This window comes from Helianthus annuus, chromosome 8, assembly GCF_002127325.2.
Source record: "Helianthus annuus cultivar XRQ/B chromosome 8, HanXRQr2.0-SUNRISE, whole genome shotgun sequence".
NCBI classification, from domain to species: domain Eukaryota; kingdom Viridiplantae; phylum Streptophyta; class Magnoliopsida; order Asterales; family Asteraceae; genus Helianthus; species Helianthus annuus.
Window position 1 is genome coordinate 126,212,152 of NC_035440.2, and position 12,496 is coordinate 126,224,647.

The 12,496-nt window shown below is 35.2% G+C and overlaps 1 long non-coding RNA gene across 13 annotated transcripts; it reads left to right on the top strand.

The window, feature by feature from the left end:
• Nucleotides 1-7,995: 7,995 nt before the first annotated feature.
• LOC110916722 lies at nt 7,996-11,603 on the top strand. Of its 13 annotated transcripts, none has more exons than XR_002579941.2 (10): nt 8,004-8,392; nt 8,519-8,563; nt 8,705-8,780; nt 8,920-8,976; nt 9,768-9,844; nt 9,916-9,984; nt 10,107-10,187; nt 10,379-10,701; nt 10,795-10,846; nt 10,936-11,266. It is a non-coding gene; the product is annotated as an uncharacterized LOC110916722 (long non-coding RNA). The 13 variants fall into 13 exon arrangements; XR_004863960.1 differs by having other exon boundaries at nt 9,953-9,984; XR_004863959.1 differs by having other exon boundaries at nt 7,996-8,392; nt 9,768-9,984; nt 10,285-10,701; nt 10,936-11,603.
• Nucleotides 11,604-12,496: the final 893 nt, after the last annotated feature.

Below are 12,496 nucleotides of genomic sequence, written 5' to 3' on the forward strand. Positions count from 1 at the left end.
TACATTGACGACAACGACTTATCTCTCCAATTTCACGCCGACGACATCCACATTTTATGGCGGATTCGTTGGGGATACTGATGATTCTGATGATTCTAATCGGGTTGCCTTAATTACAAATGGAATACTCGATTACGAATGGATGAAGAATAAATGATCTATGATTACGTTCATACCGCAATAATATCGATTACAATATGAATTTTGGAGCAAAAATTTCAATTATACGACGAATTTTGGAATATCAGATGGTGAAATCAATATGACGAACGGTTTATGGTGTGTTGTTATCGATATGACGAAGACGAACTACAGATGTAATTGGGACGAAGACGGGACGAAGACGAACTACTGAGAATTGTTGATGCCTGTGAACTGAGAATTGTTGATGCAATTCGAGTGTCAGACATGATTTTTGTATAAATACACCATCCTCCACATGTGCAACGGAAGACGAATATGTGAATGTTAAACAAAAAGGTTAGAAGCTATTGATTATTTAGTATTATTTTTAATATTTTTAGTAATTAAATCTGAGTTTATGCACAAGTGAATCATTGTATTAATTTTTTTTGTTAATAATGTAATTGGGATGAAGACAAACTACTGAGAACTGGTGATGCCTGAGAATTGAGAATTGTTGATGCATTCGAGAGTCGAACGTGATTTTTTTTGTATAAATACACCATCTTGCACATGTGCAGCACTTTACCATTACCCTATAAATACACCATCCTGCACGTGTGCAACACTTTACCATTACCATATACTTATACGAAGTGTTGTGTATTGAATATTCATACGGATCTATTCAGGTTCATTCGTATTTACAATCTGATTGGTTATATACGAATCTGCAAGTTACATATTCACACGAATCTAGGTTTTCATTCACAGATCTACATTTTGTTTGTTACATTGAATCAGTTTGTGACAGATCTACATCGGTTCGCAAGTGATTGTGTTACTGTGCTGTCTGTTTGCACAATCACTGACCAAGATCAAATACATTGTTACATAAGCACGAACCCAAATCTGTTAGATTCAGTTCATTTGCATTTTAGTTCATTCGCAGAAACAAAACTTTCACCTGCTGGAATTAATTCAGTCCATTCGATGGAATCAGTTTATTCGCATAAACTGGTTTATTCGCTGATCAAGTACATCCACCGCATAGATTACACCATCCATAGTATATCTGTCCAGTCCCTGAACATTCCATCTGCAGAAGTTAAATCAATCTGCAGATTTTAACTACATCTGCAGAATTAACGGATCAAATTTAACGGGTCTGGATTAAATTGTTTATCCGCTGCATTAACGTTCATTCGCAGTATTGTTCGTCTGCTTATTAGGAATAAGTACATCCGCAGATTAGACTTCATCGGCTCAGATTTAAGTTCATTCGCTAGATTTAAGTTCATTCGCTCGAAGTTAGGATTTTGTTTAAGCTGATTCATTCACTGAAAGATAAGTATATTCGCTGCTGATTCATTCACTGAAAATCTGTCCATTCACAAAACTGTCCATTCGCTCAAACCTGATGTCCATCCGCTGAAATATTATGCATCCGCTGAAAATTTGCTCATGCACATGTGCAGCACTTTACCATTACCCTATAACTACACCATATTTCACATGTGCATCACTTTACCATTACCCTATAAATACACCATCCTGCGCATGTGCAACACTTTACCATTACCATATAGCCATCACCAATAATCTAAATCCTGCACATGTCAGCATGTTACCATTACCCTATAATCATCAACAATTTTTTCACAATATCAGTACATAATCATGCACATGTGCATCACGTTACCATTACCCTATAATCATGACCAATAATATGTTTATCATTTATACAACATTCTCACACATAACATTTACCTTATTAAATATCACTTTTTTTACCATTTCATTATTCATTTTTTAACATTCTTTTTATATTCAGGAACATTCATACACAATGAAGCTGCTACCATTGCTACTTGAATTCCGGACAGATGAAACAGATTCTTGTTTCGATGATGATAACGATACTGATGAAGATACTTATGATGACTACGAAGACCCTACATACATAAATGTACATGAACAACCCCTAATACGTTCATCTACACGTCATAATGCAACCAACCATCCTAAATTTGATTAAGTTCGTCGTCAAATATCGATCATTTTGTTTTATTGCTTGTTTTACATTTAGTCTGAACTGTTTACATTCAAGTTGAAACACTCATCTACGTTGAACTTGTTTACATTTAATTTGAAACGTCTGCGTTCAATTTGATTATGTTGAATTATTATTTACATTTAATTTAACCTGTTTACATTCAATTTGACCTACATGTTTACGTTGAACTACTCGATTAAACATCATTTAAACTATGTATTCTGACATTATGATTACAAATTTCCGATGTTTATGATTGCATGGATGATGCTTTTTTTTATCATCAATTATTAAACAAAATCATACGTACTTTAATTCCTGAACACCTAACATGTATTATTATTCTAAATAATGCAAATGTGCATATGACATACCACTTTAACATAACCTATACCAGTTCATTTCCATATACATTACCATCTGTGGATATATTACTAACATGTATACCAATTTCAAATTATGCACATGTGCATACAAAAACCTCTCTACCATACCAAATGTATAAACATACTACACATATGTATACATTTTCAAATTATGCACATGTGCATTCAATAACCTTCATACAATACCAAACAACTTATTACATCATCATCTACATTACCATCCATGGATATACTACCAATGTGTATACCAATTTCAAGTTATGCACATGTGCATCCAAAAACCTTCATACCATACCAAACATGTAAATAAATTACCAATATGTATACATTTTCAAATTATGCACATGTGCATTCAATAACCCTCATACGATACCAAACAACATAGTACATCATCAATTGACCAATATAACTAAACCATAAACCACCATCTAAAATTAACTAAAACTATGCATATGTGCATACATCATCTTTCAAAACACAAACTTGTTTGTATCACAATACCACTCAATATCACCGTCAATACCAACAAAACAAAAACAAGAAATATTGTTTCCACCAACCACCTACCTACAACACTCCTGCCGATTACTCAAATACTCCTTTGTTATCTTCTTCCCATTTGTTCAACCTCCTCCAATACTCCTCCTGCTTTGTTGATTCTTCCTCTAACCTTTTCCTAGATTCTTCATCCATCAGCCCGTGTATAGTATCCTTTGCCAAATTTATAACACGTGTCAACAACAAAAAAAAAAAAAACAGAAACACACGTTATATAATTTTCATACATAATTTTGCACATGTGCAGATTCAACTTTGTATTAACACAACTTTACAACACATACCGTCAACGTTGCTATCCACCATATCGTCATTATTCTCATGCCTCATCTTTAATGTTGATTTTTCAACCTTCTTTTTCTTGACCACACACATTTCACTATCATATTTGCCCAATGTTTCATTATTCTTCCGCTTACTTGTCCTCTTTTGTATGTATTTTCTTGTATCTACATCTGCATATTTACTTTCCTTCCTTGTATGTCTTTTCCTATATCTACATCTGCATATGGTATAACATATGTGTTTAAATGAATGGCAACATCATTTAACATAAAAACTAAAAAATAATGAACATGTGCATCTCTACCCAATCGCATCAAATACACATGTGCATAATCTATACATCACACCAAAATACAACTAAATACCTTATTCAGTGTCATCTGCATCAACATTAACTACCTTATTCACATGTTATTGCACACTATGCACATGTTCATATTGACTTATTATTACAATCAACGTTCATCGTTTACACTTTTGTCACCAAAAACACATAATAACATAGTTCGAATCACAAACATACTCTGAACCAGGAACAGGAATAGGTTCATAAGTTGGTATGTCAACTTCAAGAACCCCGTGACTAACTTCAAGAACCCCCTGACTGATGTAGCGTGTGATATGGAAACAAAGATCGAACACGTTAATTCTAAGAATACCCGTGAAGATCTTTTCCCAAACCCCCCAAATTCGTCCCCAAAAGACAAGAATTTAAAAAAAAGTCAAACAATTATTTTATAAAACTCAAAAACCTTCCCCCAATACAAATTACATGAGAACTTATATAGAGTTTTTATGATCAACTCAATGGACATAAATTAAAACAAAACTTAATGAACACTAAATGTGTATTTATTTCATTACATAATTGAGTCGACACTTGATATTCCCGCATCATTCTCCCCACCTTTGGAAAAACTCGACCTCGAGTTTTGTCCCAGGCTAAAGCCACCTGGATCGAAAGGAACATCAATCCGATTCTTTTCGATTATTATCAAGGCCCGCCCAAGTAGTTCTACTTCACGGGTTATCTCATTTGACTCTGAACCTGTACCACCTGGGTCAAACGGAGCATAGGACCATTTCTTGTTCACTATTGTCTTGACCCTCTCAATTAATATAGTTCCAACTAAATAACCATATAGTCGTAAACCATGGACCTCATGGTATTTCTTTACAAAATACCCATCAAGTTTAACAACTTTTTCTTCATTTTGATCAATATGAGGGGCATCTTTTGACGACATAGCTTCTCCAACCTCCACAATCTGGCCATCAACCAAATTTTCAAATAGAACCTCGTACCAGATTTTTACAGCATGAGAATTTTGTATACCATGGTTTTCATCATCCAAAATAATTTCCTCAAAACTATATGTTGGAAAATTACCTTTTAAAATTGTACAAAAGTAAATTTGAGAAGCACCAAAATCTATTGTGTTTCTTAATGCCTTCGACTTCATTGCTTTGCTCATGAAATTTTTTTGCAAGCCCCCCATGCTAACAGGTTGAGTTCCAAATGTAGCCGCTGGACCACCCGTTACCATAGTAGGACCATCACCCTTAACGCTATGACTTTTGAAACTTGATTCTTCATCACCGGCTCCCATGATCGTCGACTCTTTTTTGTGGTCATGTCTAATGGTGAGCACACTACTGGTACCACCCGAATCATCGTCGCATGCCCAATAATACCATTGCTCATCCTCGTATTCATCAAAACATGGTAGAGTGTGGTACAAGCGATAATCCCTCTCACAAGCCATTTTAAGCCAGGAATTTAGCTCTGATACCAACTGATGTAGCGCGTGATACGAAAACGAAGATCGAACACGTTGATTCTAAGAATACCCGCAAAGATCTTTTCCCAAACCCCCAAATTCGTCCCCAAAAGACAAGAATTTAAAAAAAAAAGTCAAACAATTATTTTATAAAACTCAAAAACCTTCCCCCAATACAAATTACATGAGAACTTATATAGAGTTTTTATGATCAACTCAATGGACATAAAGTAAAACAAAACTTAATGAACACTAAATGTGGATTTATTTCATTACATAATTGAGTCGACACTTGATATTCCCGCATTAGTGACCCTCTGGATTGTTCTGCAACCATTCACCTTCATATCTGCAACCATCCCATAACATGCACATACATATCAACCTCAAGGATTAGTCAATCAAACACTCAAACACATTGTATTAACATAACTTCCAATAAGACAATAAAACACACAACGTAACCGAACCTGACCAGCCATTGCTCAGCTTCATACACACCCTTCCTATGAGCCAAATCATCCCAACCTGTACCTTCATACCTAATAACAATAACACAAATAAAAATCCTAAACTTAACTTCCACAAATGCATAACTTTCAACTTAGGTAGTGTTCGTTCTCACGCAATTGAATGTATTCTGAACGGAATGTTGGAATGGATTCTGAACGAAATGTTGGAATGCAGATTCTCAAATATGAGATAAAATATCAATCCAGATGCTTCGATATGGTGAACTGATGATGATGAAGTGATGATGTATTCGAGACGATGATGTAAAGGATTGTAATCGACGAATTGTTGAGAGAATTGGGTTGAGAAATATTGAGATATTTGGATTGAATCACAATTCATATGATAGTGGATGTGAAAGTTTTGATTAAATGTCATTTAATTTATGTTGAAGTCCGATGGTAAAGGGAATCTCAGGTAAGCGGGTTTTTAAAAGATGTTTGGAATTTACAAAATTACCCCATGTTCACATTGCTTCTCACGGTTCTCGCAATAAAGGTGGTTCTCGCATGAACCCTACCCTGTATATATATATATATATAGAGAGAGAGAGAGAGAGTGGCCGGTTAGTGTACAAATTGCCTTAACGTACGTTGTGTACGAGATACAGTATCAACATGCGATGTTTTTTGAACATGCGATTTTGATTTTTTGGAGCAACATGCGATTTTTTAACATGCGAATTTTTTTTTAACATACGAATTCTTTTAACATGCGATCTTTGTTTTTTTTTTCAGCATGCGAAATTTCCTTTCTGTGATTATAACATGCGAACTTGCTATAGCGTACGCTTCGTACTGTAAGACATTTTGTACGATACACTTCTTCTATATATATATATAGGGTAGAGATCCTAAGAGAAGTCCACCTATTTGAAAAACTTAAGAAGCACTGTATACCACACATTTCACTAAGTTTTTCGAAATATACACATATGTATAATTTAAAATTGACTATATACATATATGTATATTGTCAAATCTTGAATTATATACATATGTATCCAATCATTTTTAAACTATACATATGTGTATATTACGAAAAGATTAGGAAAAATGTATGGATTAGAATACTTCTCAAATCTCTCAATTAACCTATTGTTTCTCACATGATCCTAACACTATCTAAATTACTATCTTACATTGTAAGATAGTTTCTAGAATAAGGAAGTTTCTTTATTATTGTCTCTAGATCATGGTTTCATTTGGCAAGAAAAGTATTCCAGCAAGTCGCAATTTATTATTGGCTTTGGATTTAAACCCTCCTTCACACGAAACAAAATTAGTGCATCTTTTTTGAACAATATAAAATTTTGAATAGTCAAGGTGACAACGACTAGTTACATTTTTTTATTTTTCTTCGCAAACAAATTACTATATAATAATAATAATAATAATAATAATAATAATAATAATAATAATAATAATAATAAATTTTTTTGAACGGCCAACAAACTCAATCCCGAACACTCTCGGGGCACCCACTGGACAAACGGAGTACTCCGAGAGTAACCCGAGTCCACCATCAATTCCGGGGAAAACCCGGTAACCCACCCGCCCGTAGGCACGACAGTGAAATTACCGGTAAAACTCGTTTGGCTCAAGGATCCAACCCAGGTTTCCCTGAGTCTCCTATCATTGCCCACCAGTGTCTCACTCTGCACCAAGTGGGAGTCGAACATGCATCTCTCAAGAGAAATGCAAACTCTGGCCACCACTTGATCTAGAGATCATTGGCTGATAATAATAATAATAATAATAATAATAATAATAATAATAATAATAATAATAATAATAATAATAATAATAATAATAATAATAATAATAATATAATAATAATATAATAATAATAATTTGGGTAGCCTCTTAACTATAGTAGCCAAATAAGCCCATGTTGTTAAAATATTTACAAAATTGCCACTCTATAATTTTCGTTTCAACACACAATGGCGCAAAATCAAGAAAGGGAAATCGTGAAAAAAAGGAAGTTTAACTTTTTCTCTAATGAATAGTGGTGGGGTCAGGTGTAGTCTCTCGGCATTATATGTGAAGGCAAAGGTAAATTGGGTAATCTATTTTACTGCTTTATAATACAATTTAGAAAATTGAATTAAGAAAATCATTATATCTATACTACTTTAATAAGGATATAGGAAGGACAGAATGGTAATTGAACAATGTGTTGAAAACACCCTCAATGCACAATGTACAAGTCTTAAGGCATAAAGAAACACAATACTTTTACCCTTCATCTTCAGCCGTCCATTTATCTCACTTTTTCACACGGATCGCCATCTTCAACCGTCCACTTCAATTCACACGGATCGCCATCCCTCTATCTCTCTCATAACTCACACATCTCACAAGCTTCATCAGACCTTCTCTCTCTCCTTCTCTCTCTCAGGCGACTCAAGAACATCAACCACCTTCTCTTTCGGGCGACTCAGAATCAGAGTCAGAAGCTTAAATGGGCTCAAGGGAAAGCGGGTGAGAATCGGGTACATGTTTTGGAGGAGCACTGGTGAGTTTTCGTGGGGATTTATGATGGGTTTAACGGTCCGGATTCACCGGATTATCTGTTGTCGAATTTGTATCCTGCTGTCGGTCTTCTTCATTTGAGTTCTCCCATGGAGAAATCTGATGAACTTCTCCTGCGAGTTCTAAAGTCGTTGCCATTAGGTTTCTACTCAGGTAATAAAGTCAAATCTTACATTTTTTAGTTACTCTGGTTCAAGGTCTTTTTCTTTTTAGTGAGTCTATCTTGACCTAATTTTTCTTCGTTGAATTTGTTTTTGTTAATTTGACTTTGATTATCAGAGACATCTCGGATTGACACGGTTGATTAGTGGTTGAGACTAAAAGGTACATACTTTGTTAAGCCATTAAGGTGTTGGTGAGTAAGTAACTTGATCTGGATTTTCCTGTCAAAAATCATTTATTAGTTTTGTTTCTTTTTTTTCTTTTTTCTTATTTTATATTATAAATAATCTTTGTTGCTTGCAGGTTTCGATTTGGGTAAATAACTGGATCTGGATTTTCCTTCTTTTTTTCCTTCTTGGTGTCGATTCGAGCTTCACAGGTTTCAATTACAACGCTTAATTAGGGTTTTTTTTTTTATCTTTATTAGGGTTTAGAAGGTTTGTGTTGTTTCAGTTTATAGTTTTTCTTTGTGGAGGGTTTTGAATTTTGAAACTTATGTCTGTATTTTTCCATGTTAGTTTAATTCCTGAGTTCAGGGGTCCTTATCATAAAGCCCATGAAAAGTCTCTACCAAGGTATTATTTAATTTAAGCTGGTGGAGTTTTGATTTATGTGAAATATGGTTTGGTTTTACTGATTTTAAGTAGCTAAAATGTTAGTTAGATTATTCGATTATCGTGGTTAGTTAACAAAAAGGAAGATGATACTTTCAGATTCCAATTAAAAATGCTTCAAAAATGTTGTTGGCTTTGTTATTTTAAACTTACGTGATAGATTTTGTGGTACAAACATAGACATTAAGCATCATTAGTGTACCATCTCAAACAACATTTGGTACTGGGTACCAGTGTCGAATCGGTGCCTCTAGGGATTACATTGTTGCCCCTGTGGAGTACTTATCCGACACACTTCACTTAACTGGCCTAATAATGCTATTGGGCAGGCTCAAACTGAAAGGAAGAATTATACAAAATAGAATTAGGAACTATGGAGATTCCGTTCAATAATATGTGGGGCACGCACCCTACCTGACCCAATTCGGCTACATAAAAGTATGTGTGTTTGATATGAGTGCATTTTGACTGACCTGTTACCTGACCCACGCGTCCTACCCATTTGGTCATCTCTATGTAGCATATAAATGGGTCAAATAGTTCGAGTAAAATCTTTAGCAAAAGTAGAAACGGTTCAAACGGCTTGAAGGTCACCCTTAAAACTTAAGTGTTCCATTCAAGGATGTAGATTATGGTAACAATAGATTCACAAGGCATATTAGAAATACTCCAACCTTTGACATTTAAAAAATTATAATTATCTTCTTGGATTAGTATAATTTGTTTGTTGCTGAGACTTAATTCTTTTGCAGTGTAATCTTATTTCCCAAAGCCATCACATTTTATGTAACTTGGCTGCTGGTTTGCGAGAGAAGCTGGATTTTTTTGGGTCTGTATTACTTGGTCAAATGGGGTTATTAGATTGTTAGTTGACTTATTGTTAATGATATTGTGGTTTAGACTGATGATGCTTTTGCTGATTTGCTTCAAACCCTAGCTGATATGGATCTGACTTTTACAGTCCTTAAGGTGAATAAACATCATTTGTGTTTGTTACTTTGCGTATTAATGTTACCGTATAGAGTTTCGGTTACATACGTTGATATATGTGTATGTGTATGTATTCTACAACTTAAAATCTATATTTACAGTGGAGAGTAGCAGAGGTTTGCCAAAGATTAGAACAGGACCTTGAAATACTCGGGGTTGCTGCAATTGAGGACCGTTTACAGGTAATTCTTTACGTTTATAAAAAATTAAATAAAATAAAGAAGTTTAGCAAATGCAAAGAAACCATATTTCTAATTTTCAACCGTGTACATTGTATAGGATGGTGTGCCTGAAGCAATCTGGATATAAAAACAACTCTGTGTGTGTATGATTGATGTTATTCTGATTGATGTCATAACTTACTTCGTTACAGGGATCAACATGTGTTTTCACAGAAGCTATACTACGCAACTATGGCTTTCACACTGGCCTCTTCACATCTCGACACCTCATTGACGTTTGAGAAAGATTTCGATTGAACAGGCCAGTCTTTGAAGCCTTTAAATACAATTTAAACAGCGTATCATGATGTCACTTTATTTGTTCAAATATATTCTTTTTAAGTTGCTAAGTTTTCTTCTGTTTCAGAGAGGACATATGCATATGAATAACTGATGGTTTCTTTGCATCATATATTATTGGTGTTGTGGTAACAACACACATGGTGATTGGCGGCTTTACATTCACTATAGGCTGGTAAGATATGAAACTATCTTATGAACAATTATATATCAAATTTCATATGTTATAATAAAATTTAATATGAAAAACAAACTTATGTCTATGTAGGTACTCATTGAGAGTTTGAGACCACGAATCCATCTATTGCTTAATGAATAAGGTAATTGTACTTCCCTATACTCGATTTTAGACTGATATATGTTGCCGGCGACTTGATTATGTGCTTAGAATGGTTTTGGTAAATTGTAGGGATAATCTTGACAGGTTATAAAGCTGGAGCTTCATACACGGATGAATGGGTCTAACGGTTCAAACGGGTCAGATGTGTTGTAGCACTGGGCCATTCAGTCACGTTTATTTTCTGTTTTATTGGGTCTAACGGTTCAAACGGGTCAGATGGGTTTTGTGAAGCTGTCCAATGCGGTGAGGTTAAAGGCCCACTTTAAATACATCGGCCCTTGTGAAAAACACCTGTTAAAGGCCCTCAAGAGGGCTATTGGTCTGCTGGAAAGGCACCTGAGAAAGCCCTTTGATTAGCTTGGGCAGTTTACATGTTGATCCGGTTTGCTGTGAAGGCCCATTCAGGGTTCAAAAATCGGAATGTTCAAACCTTTTGGGTGGTGTGGATGATCGCGGGGCCGGAAAGCAGGTACTCTGCTCGGAAAGTGAAGATCATTATGTTTGGGCTGCATTTTAGTTTTATCCGGCTTGTGAAATATAGTTTTGTAAACTTGCTAAATACTAGGTTTTTGTACATGCCTAGACTTGGTTGCATGGTTTTTATTATTTTTGGTCTCCCGAAGCATGTTTTGGGAGACGATACGGGGGAATGCCCCTTTGGATGATGTATTTTTTTGTTGTTTTGTGGTTATACATTTGCCGGGCTTTGCCCTTTATCCAAAAAAAAAAAAAAAAAATCTGAAGTTGCAATTTACCATGTTGACCTCATTGTTACAGCAAAGGGTTACAAGGACGTCATCATCATGGCATTTTCTATGACTGAATGCGTCCACTTAAGCTGTTAATGAGTGAATGTGCCTCCGGCTGGACACCCTAATCTGACAAATACCTTGGTAATTGTCAATAGAAAACGGCTTTTATCTTCTACAAGCAAGCACTAGAGGCTGCCTCTTCATAGGCTCTCCAAAAAATGGCCATTATGACATAACAAGAGCTGCTATTTCTTTTTCTATCTTCTATGCTTATTCTTTTATTTATTATACTTTGACATACAGAAACACATTTTGGTACCTGATACAGCAGACCCTCTTGGTCATTGGCATGAATGGCAGCTCAGTTTCACAACAGATTGACATACTCCAAGGTATTATATTAATGAGTTTGCCGAAATATTGTGACTAGGCTATAACTTAGGGGTGTCCGTTGCCCAGTTCGGATATTTTTGATGAACATTCTTGGTCGGGCTGCTAACTATAGGAAGAGTACTCTCTTTTAGCTAAGTTTCGGAAAAGAATGATGGTTTATATTGATTTTTATGTCAGATTATTGTTACTTTGGAGTGAAATTTAATATGAAGTCAAATGGTTAACATATCATTCTACTTCAATGAGGCGAGATATAACAATTCTATTATCTCCAAGATAAGCTCCATCACAATATATGCGGCGGGCTTTGCCACCATCCATGACAAACTTCATCCGCTTTAGCGCTTTATCTTATTTTCTTTTATCAATTTGTGCAGCCTTTGCCACCAAATTAGGTGTGGATTTGGTCAGAAGGGTGTTACCACTAGCTCACCAGATGATGATTCAAGGAGGGAGGGCGTATTACCACTTGCTGAGAGTATATT